Source organism: Cupressus sempervirens, chromosome 3 (assembly GCF_028749045.1).
Source record: "Cupressus sempervirens isolate cs-2001-9-10 chromosome 3, ASM2874904v1, whole genome shotgun sequence".
NCBI lineage: Eukaryota > Viridiplantae > Streptophyta > Pinopsida > Cupressales > Cupressaceae > Cupressus > Cupressus sempervirens.
Window position 1 is genome coordinate 619,310,628 of NC_143120.1, and position 15,318 is coordinate 619,325,945.

Sequence of the window (15,318 nt, forward strand, 5' to 3'; positions counted from 1 at the left end):
TTAGGTTGGCTGGTTATTTTTCCTAATTGATTATTCACTTGAAAAGTGAATAAATATCCAAAAAAGAATTTAATTCCTCACTTCTCACTTTTGAATTAGAAAGTTGGAGAGTAAAACCCAAAATCCTCTTCATGAGGATTTACTATTTTGTTCGTTGTGGGAGCTACGTGCATGAGATCGTTGCAAGGTTGAGCTCATTGGATCCAGCTCGGGGAAACCTTGGATTACCACAATTTTTGGCCACTTCTGCAAGCATTTTATTTTTTGGTTCAAATTTTCATTTTGCCCTTTTGGCTGTGAGGTAGGGCTTTCTTGTTTTATTGTTTTGGCTCTGTTTCTTTTTTTCTTTTTTTGTAGCTATTTGTTTGGAGGTTGAGAACTAGTGTTCCCCTCCATTTATGTATGTTAGTTCTACCCGGTTGGGCGGGTATGAACATTTCCCTATTTTTTGGGATGAGGGTTTGGGATTTTGCATGTTATGCTAGCTGTTTTTGCATATGATGTCCGATTCCATTTATTTTTGAATTTTTGGGGGTTTTGTGCTCAAAGATTAAATGGGTTTTAATTTTGAAGTTTTTCAAAATTTTGGAGTTTTTACCTCGTTTTGCATGTCACCCTGTTTTCTCAGGTTTTCTTGGCACAATGTGGGTCATGAACCTTGATGATCTTTTTGGATATTAGTCAGACCACTATTGCACTTTTATGTTGCATTAGGTTGCATGTTGCATCTGTACTCTCGATGTTGTGTTCAGTTGAGTGATTTTATACCTGTTGTTATGATTTCTTTTGGATCTTTGCTTTTGTTTCATGAGCACTAGGATTCATGTAGAATCCATACTCTGAATTGAGGCCAGTTGAGTTAGTTCATGATGTTTGGTCTTGTTGCATCATTGGATTCATGTAGAATCCATACTCTCAAATTGAGGCCAGTTGAGTGATTTTATGATGTATGGTTTTTATTGGCTTTGGAATTTGTGTAGAATCCATCCTTCTTGTGTTGCTTTCAGTTGGGTGTTATCTTTTGCATTGTGTTCTCATCTTGTCCTTGTGTTATGATCTTCGTGATGGTGGTACGCCACACATGAGTATGTGCATGTACATTTTTTGGGTGACTTGCGAGGCCTGATCTTCTGTGGTACTTCCAAAAGTTATGATCATTGAGGTTGGGATGGGAGTATGCATGCCCACAGGCACTTGTCATACGATGAGCATGGGTAGGGTAGTGTAGCATATGGAGGGGGCTTCTATCTCGCAGCTTGGTGACCTCAGTTCCATAGGGTTCACAGAGGAAGTTTTAAATAAGTGATAATTAAAGAAAATGTGTGACACGTATTAAAACTTAAGATAATAAAATATGTGTGTGGGGCCCTCCATTAAGGAGTTGAAACGGAAGATCCGAGCTTGGGCTTATCGATGCCAAGTGACTCTCCATGATGTCAACCCCTACTTAGTAGCCTATTGAGTATCTGACCAGGACCTATACTCCTTGCATTGTCTTAGGTTCTTGGTTGCAACCATCATACTGTCTGGCATGAGTGTTAGCCTTGAATGTTGTGTTTTATATGTGTTTGTGGTTGGATCATTATCTCTATTAGCACAACACGTGTGGACCTATGGGTTCCATGTGGTTGGGAGGTGTAACTACCTTCACCACTACTAGGGACCAATGTACGGAGATGGTCTTGTCCTAGTGCGACCATTATTGGATGTTGTCACTTGGTACTTCAGGTTTCAAAGTATGCTTTCTTGTGATTTATTCTTTCATTAGAATGCTTGGATATCATGTTTAGATGATGTGAATTGCTATAGTAGCATATCTATTACTTATTGATGTTTAGCATGTGATAGGTGATGTTATCTACTGTAGGATTATCTTATGCTTTTCTAGTAGCATGTTAGATTCCTTATGCCTATATTGTTGCATGTTTTAGTAGTAATGTCCCTATTATGATAGTACCGATGATCGGATCAGTGACTTGGGATGTTACACACGGGGGGATGGCTAGGACCCATGATGGTCTTATGATGCTATTGATGGTTGGGAGGAACCACGTACTTAGTTTGGTTTGTTTTTTTTTCCTGTGATGTTTATTTTAGTACATTCTTTTCTACTATAGTTTTAGATGGTAGATGTATCTCCTTCTTGATCTTGGCATCTTGTTGATTGTGCACTCGAGTGTTTTCTTGTCAATATATGTGGATCTGGTACTCCCCGGTGTGGAGGTTCTAAACTCAATTTTTAACTATTTTTCCCCTTTTGTGTTTTCCTTAAGTGTTTTTGTGTTTCTTTGGGTGACATTATATCAGCATGGTGTGACATAAAAATGTATCGCATGCCCATAGAAATTGTTTTATACGATGCTAGAAAGTATCGCATGCCTCTTGGAGAAATGTCATGCGATACTGGAAAGTATCGCACCTCCTTTGGAAAAATGTCGTACTATACTGGTAAAGTATCACATAGTGTTGATAAAGTGTCGCACAGTTTCTATGAAACCTGCGCGGGTGGGCAGTGGGCACTTTTTGGTCCTATCCAAACTTTTTAGGGATGGTTCTGGGTACCCTCTCAAGTGTTCTTCAATCCCTTGGCAACACAATTTGAATTTCAGTTGTGTCTTTTTTGTAGTTCATTCTTCAGGGTTTAAAATATACCATTAAAGTATAAATTGACATATATTTAATTTGTTATACTTAAGATATATTTTAATATATGTGACAAATATTTTGAGATAGGTTTTAGATCTCTCGGAGATAAGATAAAGATTCTATGAAATTCCAGGGCTTCAGAAATCCAGACTTAGCCAATTTTTAGGGCTTTGAGATTTTAGGCTTAGCCAAATTTTAGGTTTCTACATTCTAACCCAACTTGGTGTTTTGTTGATGAGTGATCATTTCTTGAGCCCTCATCATGTGTGTTTGTCGTTGTTGGCTTTGTTTGTGTGAGTCAGTTTGGTAGCAGTGTTTGGAGATTCATTAGTTGCCAAGATAGTGGTGAAGTCTTCTATTGCGATCATTGTGATCCCTGTATGTTGTTGTCATGTGCATTCATACTTGTAAAAAATAAATCTTCGCTTCTATTTCATCCTTTTTTCCAAGGATCTCCGGGTGGGGCATTACAAGGGAACATAATCATAAACATGGCTTACCATTGCTATAGGAACCTAGTCTAATGTAGCAGGTAATAGTACACAATGCAATCTCTACACACATCTCAGGGTAATTATGAAATAACATCATGATACTACATCAATCCTAGTAACCACTAGCACAAACCTTAGTGAAGCATAAATCACATCGTAATATCAAAAATTACCCAAAGCATAATCAAAGCAATTGATACAAAACATAAATCCAATCACCTCAATGGTGTAGACCACTCCTGGTCAAAATCATGATCTCTTCTCAAGGAGAGACCAACAAGGTTGCAACCATAAGTCAAATAGGAGAGGCACTACATCATCCCCCCAAATACTAGCCTTACTCTTCGAAGCCTACAGTCCAACAATAGAAACCAAAAGACACCAAGAGAAAAATCAAAACTGAGCAATAGGGATGACTCACTGACTTCTTCACAAGTCAAACCAAATCACTCCCCATTCTCAAACCATCTTATTAACCCCCATATAGGTTAACCAAAGACAATAGGTGTCACACTAACACAAAGTGCTCTAATAAGGAACTTCCTATGTTCGAGGAAAACCCGTCAAGCCATAAGGTCAAGAATAGAAGGTAAGGGAAAAAGCCACTCTACCTCATCAACAAGTGACCAAATACAACATGCACCTACTACATGACCACAACATAAGGTCAAAACACTACACACTTCCAAGAAGAGTATTCTTTCATTTATATCTATTAACATATTCATGATTGGAAATACAAAATCATTATAGAAAACAATAGTACTAGCATAGGGATAAAACCTTTTCCATAAGCGAGTCCATAATTTCATAGGTAAGGTTTCTCCATTCTCCTCAATAGCCTCGATGAAGTCTGGACTGATGTGCCCTATGTTCTTGAAAAGGATGATATGTATCAATAATGAATAATGGAAAAACCTTAAGTTTCCCATGTCCCCCTTTTGAGCTGCTTCAATTTCCTCATGCATTCTATCAATGATGTATTCCACAAAATCATAATAGACATTATGATTTGGATCCTGGATATCCAAAGCTATGATATACTCATAACCTAGGGCATTCATGGTACCATCAACTCCTAGTACCTTCTCAATATCAAAGATGGTGTTTCTAAAATATTTTTAGAAGAATTTTAATGGCATTAGTTCCCCTACCTTCTTGGGGAACTCTCCCTTTTCTTTCTTTGATTTAGAAATGTGCCTCCTCATGACAGTTCCAGTCTAGAAATTTTGAGAATTCTTGAAGGTTTTATTCATTTTTTATTTCTCAATTTTCTTCATGAGGAGCCCTCCTAGGTGAAAAAATTTAGCAAAGGTCTCCCTATCCAATCTGCATAGGATACCCATATATTTTCTATGAAAGGCCTTAGTAGTCAAATTGTAAGACTTAATCACTTCTTTCACCAAATCAATGTCAACTATCACCTCTAGCATTATTAAGTTTTCCATGTTTCTGATCCATCGGTTACAAATTGGAGACTTTACATACCTATTTTGATAAAAATGCCATAATAATTCATTCCCATTAGTCTTTGGTACAATGGCATCCTTGCTAAAGGAGTATATATCTTTGAAGAAATGGGCATTCAGAGTTTTAGCATGTGAGGACCCCAAGACAAAATACACCCACTCTGATGCATATAAACTTGCCAACTTTAGTTTTTCTTGCTCTATGGCCTATGAAGATCCCTCCACATCAACATATGCTATCATATTTCCTTCCTCTTGTGCCATGATCTTTGTAACTAAAGATTTTGGAACAATTATCTATCAAGATTAGCTCTGAGAACTTTGAAAATTCTTGCAAATTTTTTGGCGTTCAAATTCTTGTTCTTGACTTATGCAAAATATTGTAACTAAGGAATTAGTTACATCAACCTTTTAATGAAAATAAAAATTTAGATGAGCATTTATGTATCTTAATGTTGACATTTGTGGGAAATCTCAAAATTTGCAAAAGTATAGAGCCATGACATATTCAACTAATTTTTTAATTCTTTCATGGATCTTTTGATAGGACATAATCTCTAAAATCATAATGGGGTTTTCAACAATCAATTTTCACTTATTATTTCCTCCTTACAACTAGGTGACCACAACATCTTATGTTTTCTGCCACTTTGCAGTCTATTCTCTATTGTTGACAACTAACTATGTGATCAAGAGGCCATAGGTTCTGATACTTTATTTTGCTTCAATCGTGCAGTTGCCAACTTATGTTAGCATTAAAACCTAACATCAAGGACCCGAGATCACCTTAAATTCATGAAGTCATGGCATTGCACACGATTAAGAATTTTTATAACTTTGTTCTTGTGACCTAGTGACTCTTACATTTAGCTTAAATTTTTACTACATCACATTGTCATGGTCAAACTTCCTTTTATTTTTACTGACCATGTGACAATTGATGAACTCTTCTAACCATCTTCAATAGATCACTATGTAAACATATTTTTCCTTTTTGCTGATGTGACTAGGCAAACAAACACTTATGTATCTTTTATAACAGTGATCATTAGGTTTCTACTTACTTCTTTTACTAGTTAGCTAACATCATGACCCTGCGATCACCCTCTTTCATATCTTTCACCATCTTGCAGTTAACCATAGACCTTTATTAACCAAATGCTTGACTAAGGAATCAAAATAATCTCCCAATCACATCCACACTTTTTTATGGAAATTGCAAGATCAAGGTAACCTTACTTGCCTCACTCAGTTGCAGTTAGGAAAATACTTTACCATCAACCCACTACAACTCAAAAATCAAAGGGAAATCTTGACTTCACTAGGTCGCACCCTTTATAGTTGTAGATTTATTAGGGTCCTTGACCATCCGACTAACCATATTCACATGGTCATATTTTTTAAAACAAAAGAGCCTTTATCAAAAGATAAAAGATATAAAGTAAATCACCACTATTAGGTATTTGAAAATTAAAATTAAAAGTGGCAAGCCCAAAAACAAGGTTATTCTTAAGGTAAAGCATAATTATGAAAATCTTATAGAAATCCTAGGTAGCTCACATAAACAATTAATCTCAAAATAAAGCTTTTTGTAGGGGATGAAAACATACTAAAATTAACTCAATTTGCTCAAATGTTTGGACAATTTGGTGACATAACTTGGGCAAAAAGGGTTATTGGAAATAAGGGCATTGTATCTGCAGACTATATCTATGAGAGGATTATATTTTTCCACTAATGGCAGATGAATAAACTTCATTATTTCAAGCACACTTTGTTATTCCTCTAAATGTAGATGCAATACATGAGAAATTCCACAACTTGTAGTCCTCACTATATTTGGATTGTAAATTCTCAAAGACACTTGCAAGTGACTCCAATATTAGAGTAGCTACCACAACACTTTCCTAGATATATTGCTATAGACTCTCTCTTGTGCCTTAAATTTTGATCAAACTTTTGAATACCTGCCTCTACCATATCTAAAATCAACTTCACATTGTGTTATGACTTTGGCATAGGTATTTGATCCTTGATAGCTTTCCTTTCAGCATTTTAGCATTCAAGTTTTCTCTACATTATATGTTTGATTTATCATTGATTTCTTCTAGTTTGATCATGGTGCATCTCAACTAGCTACTCCAATGATGCAATCACCTATCTATCTCTACATTGTTCAAGTACTTGTTGTTTCATAAAATCGGCTACCACTTTTTAAAAAAATATGGCTCCAACATTGAAACCATATGATAAATGGGAATAATAGATATAGTGCTAACCACAAGATCAATTTTGAGCCATCTAAAAAAGGAAAATTCAATGTAAAAGGTGATGAAAATATATTTCTACAATATTCCTGAAGAAGTAAAGCATATAAATGTCTAAATTTATCCATTCACAAAGTCATAGAAAGTGCACATGTGAGAATTGACGAGTTTCCAAAAAAAACTGAAGAAAAAAGAAAAAAGGAGCCAGAAGATTATAGAAGATTTGTCTACTATGAACCTAATGCATTGCCAAACACATTTGACAAAAAGGAGACTTCATCTCTCAAGCTAAGCAAATTTGCATCAGTTACTGAGTTGTAGGAAGTGCGAATTGAGTCACAAGGACCTGAGTCACATTCAGAAGCTACCAAGTTAGTGCATACTGAGTCTACAGAACCTAAGCCATAGATAGGACACAAGTTTGAAGTTTAGATTCAAAATGAAGATAGTACAATTCATTCAAAAGTCAAAGAGCCTATATTGGCTAAATATGTTAGAAGGCATCATGCACCTAATCAGATCATTGGAGACAAATTAGATGGAACAATGACAAGAAGAAAACTAAAAGGTACATGTTTACTTGTTGAGTTTAAACCTAGAAGTGTTAAAGATGCACTAGAAAATGAAAGTCAAATTGAGGCTATGAATAAAGAAATAGAACAGATAAAAAAGAATAAAAATTAGACTCTTGTACCTAGGGCCAAAGATAAAAATGTGATTGGTACAAAATGGGTATTCATAAATAAGCTGAATGAAGATCGAAAAGTGTCAAGAAACAAACCAAGACTGGTATGTAAAGGCTATTCCTAAGAAGAAGGTGTTGATTATAGTGAAACTTTTTCCCCTGTTGCAAGATTAGAAGGCGTTAGGACTTTATTGGCTTATGCAACTAGCAAAGGATTCAAATTATATCAGATGGATGTTAAATCTACATTCTTTAATGGAATTCTTGATGAGGAAGTCTACATTGAATAGCCAAAAGGCTTTTTTGATCCAGACAAAAAGGACATGGTCTGCAAATTACACAAAGCCCTATATGGTTTTAAACAAGCTCCTAGAGCCTAGTATGAAAGACTAAATAACTATTTGATATAGATTGGTTTTCAAAGAACAAATGATAATAGTAGTTTGAACATCAAGGAAGGACCAGATAAGAAGATTGTGTTGGTAGAAATATTTGTGGATGATACTCTATAAATAGGAAATGATGACTTATGCAAAGCATTTTCAAAAGAAATGAAAAAAGAATTTGAAATGTCCATGTTTGGTGAAATAAAATTCTTTGTTGGATTGTAGATACGACAGAACAAAAATGGTATCTATATCACTCGATCTAATTATATCAAAGAGATACTCAAGAAATTTTGAATGTAAGATTTAAAACTTTTTGGAACCCCCATGTGTACTAGATTTAATCTTACCAAAGATGATGAATCCAAAGAGGTAGATCAGACCTTATATAGATCAATGATTGGGAAATTATAGTATGTAGAACTTACAAGGCCTAATATTGCCTTAGCAGTTGGGATAGTAGCAAGATTCTCAACAAAACCCAGAGAAAACCACATGTTGGAAATAAAATGAATCTTGAGATATTTGAAAGGTACTAAAGACTATCCAGCTTATGGTACAAACTTGGAGGAAACCTTGACCTAAAAGTATTTACTGATGTTGATTGGGAAAAAAATCTTGATGACAGTAAAAGCACTAGAGGTGGGGTATTTTTCTTGGTAAAAGGCTAGTATCTTGGACAAGCAAGAAGTAAAACTACACATCTCAATCCACAATAGAAGTAGAATATGTAGCAGTAGCAGTGAATTACTTGAACATTGTTTGGTTCAAACAGTTGTTAGAAGGAATGAAGGTTGAAATCAAAGAGCCAATAGTCATGTATTGTGATAACACCAGTGCAATCAACATATCAAAGATTTGAGAGATGCATTCCAAAATAAAGCACATTACTATAAAATATCACTTTATAAGAGAATTAGTACAAGAAAAAGAAATTAGATTGCAATATGTGCATACAAAAAAAAAATTGCAGATATATTCACAAAGCCATTACCTAAGGATGCATTTTCGTATCTAAGAGGTAAGCTAGGGGTCATTCCCCTATCTGAAGCTCACTAAATAAAGTTTAGTGATGCATCAACAAGAACTAAGTTGAAGATCAATCAGTTGATGTAGTATTGAAAAGGACATATTGCAGATGAATCTGTACTCAAGGTACATTGATACTAATGATAATTATCTTTGGCATGTGTTGTCAAAGAGGGAGAAGTTTGCTATCATATTTCTTTGAAATTTTGTAGAGGGAGAAGTTAAGCAGTTCATTCATAGAGGGAGAAATACTATAGGAGAAGTTTGTTGTATAAAATCAAAGAGGGAGAAAATTTCTAATAGAGGGAGTCTTATTCTAAAAATTTCATTATGATATGACATATTCTATTACCATCAATTCCAAAGAGGGAGATTATTGGATACAATTGATTAATTGTGTGTTTTCTTTGATGTTACAAAAATTTCATATCAGTTGATAATCAGTGAATGTCGAGCTCACTTGGTTAGTGAAGACATTTTTCCTAGTCTACCGAACATTCCTAATTTTACTCTATACAGAAGGTAGTATCTACCAAGCTCACTTGGGCATCGAAGGAAGTTACGCAGAAAAGAGTGTTAAGTGAGCTCACTTGATTAAAAAAGAGAAAGTTGAATAGAGTTAGTATTAACCAAGTTCACCCAGTTAGAAAAGGGATTTTGTGTCATGTCCCCTTTTCAAATAATTAAAAATAATAAACTTTGCTAAGGCAGGCAGGCTCCAAAAGGGTGAATTTTTGGCAAAAAGGGCTAATATTTGGAAACTAATGGACTAATTAATTAAAATTATTATTAAATTATATTTTATTAACCCCTCTTGGACGTGAGTTAGGGTTATGCCCACTTTTAAGGGGTTTGGAGGCATTTTGGGCTCATTCCAAAACTTGATTTTTGCTCATTTCTTTGTTGTTCTTTAGAGGCTGCCAAACCTGTGGAGAAGCAGACCCAAGAATGGGAGTTTTTAGGTTTCTAGGAAGGCTAAGGATGGGAGCTTGAAGCCATTCCATGTGCATGCTCATACAGAGTTTGCTTTTGTGCTGAATAGTGCAGATTTGTGAGTTTTCGGGTGTGTTTTTTTGTATGAGTTTGGTGTTTTCAGTTGAGTATTTCATATTAGTTTGGGTTGCTGCTATATTTCAGACTTTAAGATGTTAAAATATAGCTGAATATATTTATTGGGACGTGATTAAACTTATGAGATAGATTATTAGTTTTTTTGTGGTGTTTTCGAGCATTTTTGTGTTAATTTCGGGAGCCCAATGTGCATAGTTTTTGTCCTACATTTGTGAACTATTGTGTAAAGGCTATACAGATCTGAAAATGTCATTTTGTAGGCTTTTATGCTACTGAAATTTCTGTAAAAATGTCCATTTTTAGATTTATTAATAATTTGTGAAGTTGTGAAGTTTTTTTTTTGGCACTATTTTAGACATACCTGATTTGGGTTTTATTGAGGAATTGGTGGATCTTTGTAATATTGGTTGTTTGATTTTAAAGATTTGATTTGAGGCTTGAAATATCATACAAAATTAGTAAAGAGACATTCCATTTTGTAAGTTTACAGTGTTAACTAAGCTCCTATTGATTAACATAGGAAATCACTTTAGAATCAGTTTCTACCGAGCTAGGTCAGCTACCAAAGGGTTTTTTTATTTTAGCATGTAAAGCTCAATTATTTTACCTATTTATTCTAGCCAACTGAGGTGATGAATATTGGTTATTCTAATTTTTATTTGAGTTGACCTGACAATCTAGAAGGTATAAGTAAAATGTCAAGTTGTAATTTCAAAGTGTGTGATATGCAAGTTGAATGAAAAGGATAAGGAGAGAGGAAGCAAACTTGAAGGATAAGAAGGTATCCTTGTGGAGCAAAAAAGTGTTATTCAATCAGAAGGATCAAGTATGAACTAGAATAGAGATCTGTAATCAGAAATTCATTTGCATCACAATCAATTCATTTCATTGTTACTCTCTAACCATTATAGCAATGAACTAAAATCTCTTAACAAAGTTGGTTTAACGGCTATTTATAAATCCTCTAACAGGTGGCAATTCCATTAAATTGTTTCAAAACCTTTTGCAAGGCCACTACTAATAGGGTGATTAAATCCTTTAATAGGGTCATGCCTAACAATGTGTTTTGTAACCTTTAATAGGGTTGGCTCCTAATAGGGCTCACTTCATAAGAGTGAAAAATAGTAACTAGTTACAATTGTTGGTTTTCCCAAATTGAGTTTCTACGTTAAATCCTACTGTCATATGTGTTCATGTTATTTCTTTCATGCTTGCAAGTAAATTATTGGTAACATCTTAAGATATACTAAAGTAATATACACTCTACATTTATCAAGTTAAAACATTTTTTGTATGCTTACCGAGTATCAATAGTAATCAGTTTTATTAATCTAGATTTTATTTGACATCTAAGGGATCTAGAATTTATTTGAGTAGTAACTGATTCACCCCTCCCCTCTTGGTTACTCCTCTTATATTTCTAACACATTGATCTAACTTTAGGATCTTTCTTGGTCTTAAGATAATGTATATTATCTTTTGGCTTCCCAATGTAGTCTTTAGCATCTTCATATTTGTCTTTCAAAGTATCTCTTTCTTTAGTAAGAATATCAATTTTCTCAAAAGCTTCTTCTAGGTTTTTCTATAATTGTTGCATATCCATTGGGATCTTACTTAAGCTGTTAGGACTTCTCTAAGTAATTGTAATCTAATACCAATTGTTAGAAATAGTAAATATTGAGATGGGTTGAAAGGGGGGGGGGGGGGGGGGAAGGCGAGATTGAATTTGTATTTCAAGAACTTTTCTCCAAAATTGGATATCATTAATTAATGTATAACTTGCATATGAAAGAAAATTAATTATGTTGAACATTAAAAACAACCATAAAATAATGAAACTTATACCATTGTATTTTGTTACTTAGGGAAACCCTAACTAGGGGAAAACCCTAGTGGGGATGGTACCCACAAAATTATCCACTAACCAATAGTATCTTGTGAAAGATATTGACCCTATTAGGAGTATGTTACATATATATAGTGTCTTATTTATTATTAGAGGACATAGGCCTTTTTAGAAGCCTCAACCCTTTTAGGAGTTGTTTTACATTAAAAAAAGGTATACAAGATGAGCCTACTTACCAAACATGCAATATACAATAAAATTCTTCAATACAAAAAAATAGATATTAAAACCTCTTTGTTGTTGACATCTTCAATATCTAATTTAGCCTTTCCTACTCTTCACAAAAACTTATCACAACTTGCACATATTTGATCATACATAAAATTTCACATCAAAATTCATAATACACTTAGAAGTTCACATTCAAGTTTTCTTAATTGCTCACACAACTTCATATCCAAAACATTTTCCTTTATACCATATTTATTTGACTAGTGACCTTCAAACCATCACATGTTTTCCAAAATACAAAATTGATTCTTGATAACTTAGGGTTAACATCTAGGATGTTGTCCCTAATTAATTATTTATTTATTTTTATAAACAAAAAAATTCCTTAATACAAAATACTTGATCTCATATTTGTTACCTTTTCTATCTACATAACACTCTAACTATAAAACCAAAATATCTTTGCACATATTGTCCATACAGAGTTGCACTCTTGTACATGTCATCTTTACATACTTTCCTTCCTCTAGGTAAGTGCGCACATGCTAGAAATGCCTTTGTGAATCTTGTTGACCAAAAAGGTTCATGTGCAAACATATGTATTCTATGACACTTCAACAATTTTTTAAGTTTAAATCTCAAAAATTTATCTTCAAAATCTTCTAACTTAATCTAAGCTATATGTTGCCATAAATGAAAACATCATAACCTATTTGTAAACCTAGCCAAATTGTCAAAAATAATGGTTAGGTTTATAGTTAGACTTAGGTTTGGAAAAATAGTTCTTGCTTACAATTAGAGTTAGGTTTAGAGTTACAATTAGCATTATGAAAATGTTTAGGGGTTATAGTTAAACTTGGGTTTAGTGAAAGGGTGCGTAATTTTAAATAGGGTTAGAGTTAGACTTAGTGTAGACAACTAAATTTGATTACACCGCTTTAGTAATCCTATTTAGTTATTTCTAAAGGCATCATTAATTAAATTTCTATTTAATGAATCCTTTGCCATCCCCTAGCTGATTAATTTAATTAATAATCTATAGTCCTAATTGATCAATCAAATAACCTATTATTTATCAATTAAATCCTATTCTTCTATCTAATTCCAAAAATCCCCATTTATTAAATAAATCTATTTGATAAATAAAATCCTCAAATCCAAAAGCCCCTAACCTATCCCTAATCTGCCATTTAGCCTAATCCACCCCATCCAACCATACTAACCAAGCTTAGCCACTAACTCACCCACCCTCATTAATGCCATCCACTTGCACATCTCTAACATTCCTAATCTAATCCTAAACCCAAGCCTAATCCACCCCTTAATATTGTCACATTCCCTAAACAAGTTTAAGACTTTCCTAAACCAAACCAAAGTCCCCCTTCAAAAATCTCAACCACCAAGTCATGAGTGCTCTTACAAACCATAAAAGACTCTTACAAGCCCACTCATGACTCTTATATCCATCTTCCACACTCTTCCCTCTTCCACACTAATTCCTCTTAAATCCCTCTTACATACTCAACCCCACTCATCATGCCTTTAACCAACCCTTTACCCTACCCTCTCACACTCATCCTTCTTGTGACAAGTGTCACCTTCCCATTGGTGCTAAACAAACACAATCCATGTGCTCCCCTTTGAGTGCATCTTAGCCCTCCTTAACCATCTCCCCATCCTTGCATCTAAGCCCTCCATCCCTCTACCCCTTGGCCTATAAATTGAATTCCATCCCAAGCCATTTCATCAACAATCTTTGAGCTAAAGTTATCATACCCTTTTGAGAGCCAAAATCCATACCCATACTCTTATAATGCCAAATTGAGAGCTCACAAAGCTACCAATTTACTATTATCTATCTCCACCATTGAAGCAACTTTGAGCAATTGAGCATACATCCACATCAAAGGACACATCTAGAAAATCAAGAAAGCAATGAAGTGCTTCATCCTTTGAGGTTTGCATCTCTTGTTTGTTTTCTTTGTCTAAGCATATATGTGAACTTAGTTTTGGTTTGTGAATGCTTTCCTTAATGTTAATGTTCTTTGCACACTAAAATCTTGTTCTACATTTTGGCACGCCCGATGGGACCCCACTATGGGTCATTTAATCGTCAATTTCTATCTATATGTTGTTTTAAACTAACCATCTAATGTTTGTTGTTGTTTGAGTGTGTTGTGAGGGTGTTTTTCTTATTTTTGTATGTTAAAGAACGCACTTGGGAAGAAGAAATACCCTCAAAAATCTGAAAATAACAAAAAATTAAAAAAAATTTAGAAAAAATCCACATTTTTCAGCTTTTTTTTCGCGCAGTGTTGTCTCTACAGTTTGGCGTCTGGGCCTGCAAACTGTCATCTCTGCTAGCTACTCTATTGTCTTCGCAACCAAATTGTCATCTTTGCAGTTTGGCATCTCTGACTGTCGTCTCCGCAGATCAGCGCCTCTGTTGGCTACTTTGTCGTCTCTGCAACTTGAATTGTCGTCAACCATCAAACCATCATCTCCGCTGCCGCCAGCCATCAAACTATCATCTCCACAACCTAGACTGTCGTCTCCACCACCGCCAACTTAGTCTATCATCTCTGCCTCTTCCTTTGTCATCTCTGCAGATTAGCATCTCTGCAAATCAGCATCTCTGCAGTTTGGCGTCTGCGCCTAATGAACAGTCATCTTCGCCTGTCTCTATTGCACTTCTATTTTAAAATATTTATTTCTGCACTTTGTAGTTAAAAAAAAAAAAAAAAAGTATAAATCAAAATTTGACTTTTAGTGGTTCCGTAAGATTTAGACCATTTTAAGCATTTTTACGTGTAGGAAAAACAACAAAAAAATTTTAAAATTTTTTTCCCATAGTTAAGCTCTCATTTTTGAAGATTTTGGGTAACTAACTAAATTGCTTTTTTTTGTCTCATTGCAGGTTGGAGCACATATGGAGCCACTAACCATGTTTCTTGTAGGTTCTCATGTTGATAAAAAATGAACTTGAATGTTTAACCATTTGTCTTTGAATGCATGTTGCTAAAATGAACTTGAATGGTTAAACACATTTTTCATTGAATGAATGTTGCTCAAAACACACTCTTGAATGCCATGGATTAAAATCAATTTTCCTTGGAATGCATGCTTAAAACAAAAAATCCAATCTTGAATGCCAAGGATCAATTAACCATTGCAATATCAAATACTTCATTTGG

The 15,318-nt window shown here is 34.4% G+C and overlaps 1 pseudogene; it reads left to right on the forward strand.

Moving 5' to 3' along the window:
* Nucleotides 1-14,826, forward strand: part of LOC149568193 (lysine-specific demethylase JMJ13-like) — a 37,665-nt pseudogene extending 22,839 nt beyond the window's left edge.
* Nucleotides 14,827-15,318: the final 492 nt, after the last annotated feature.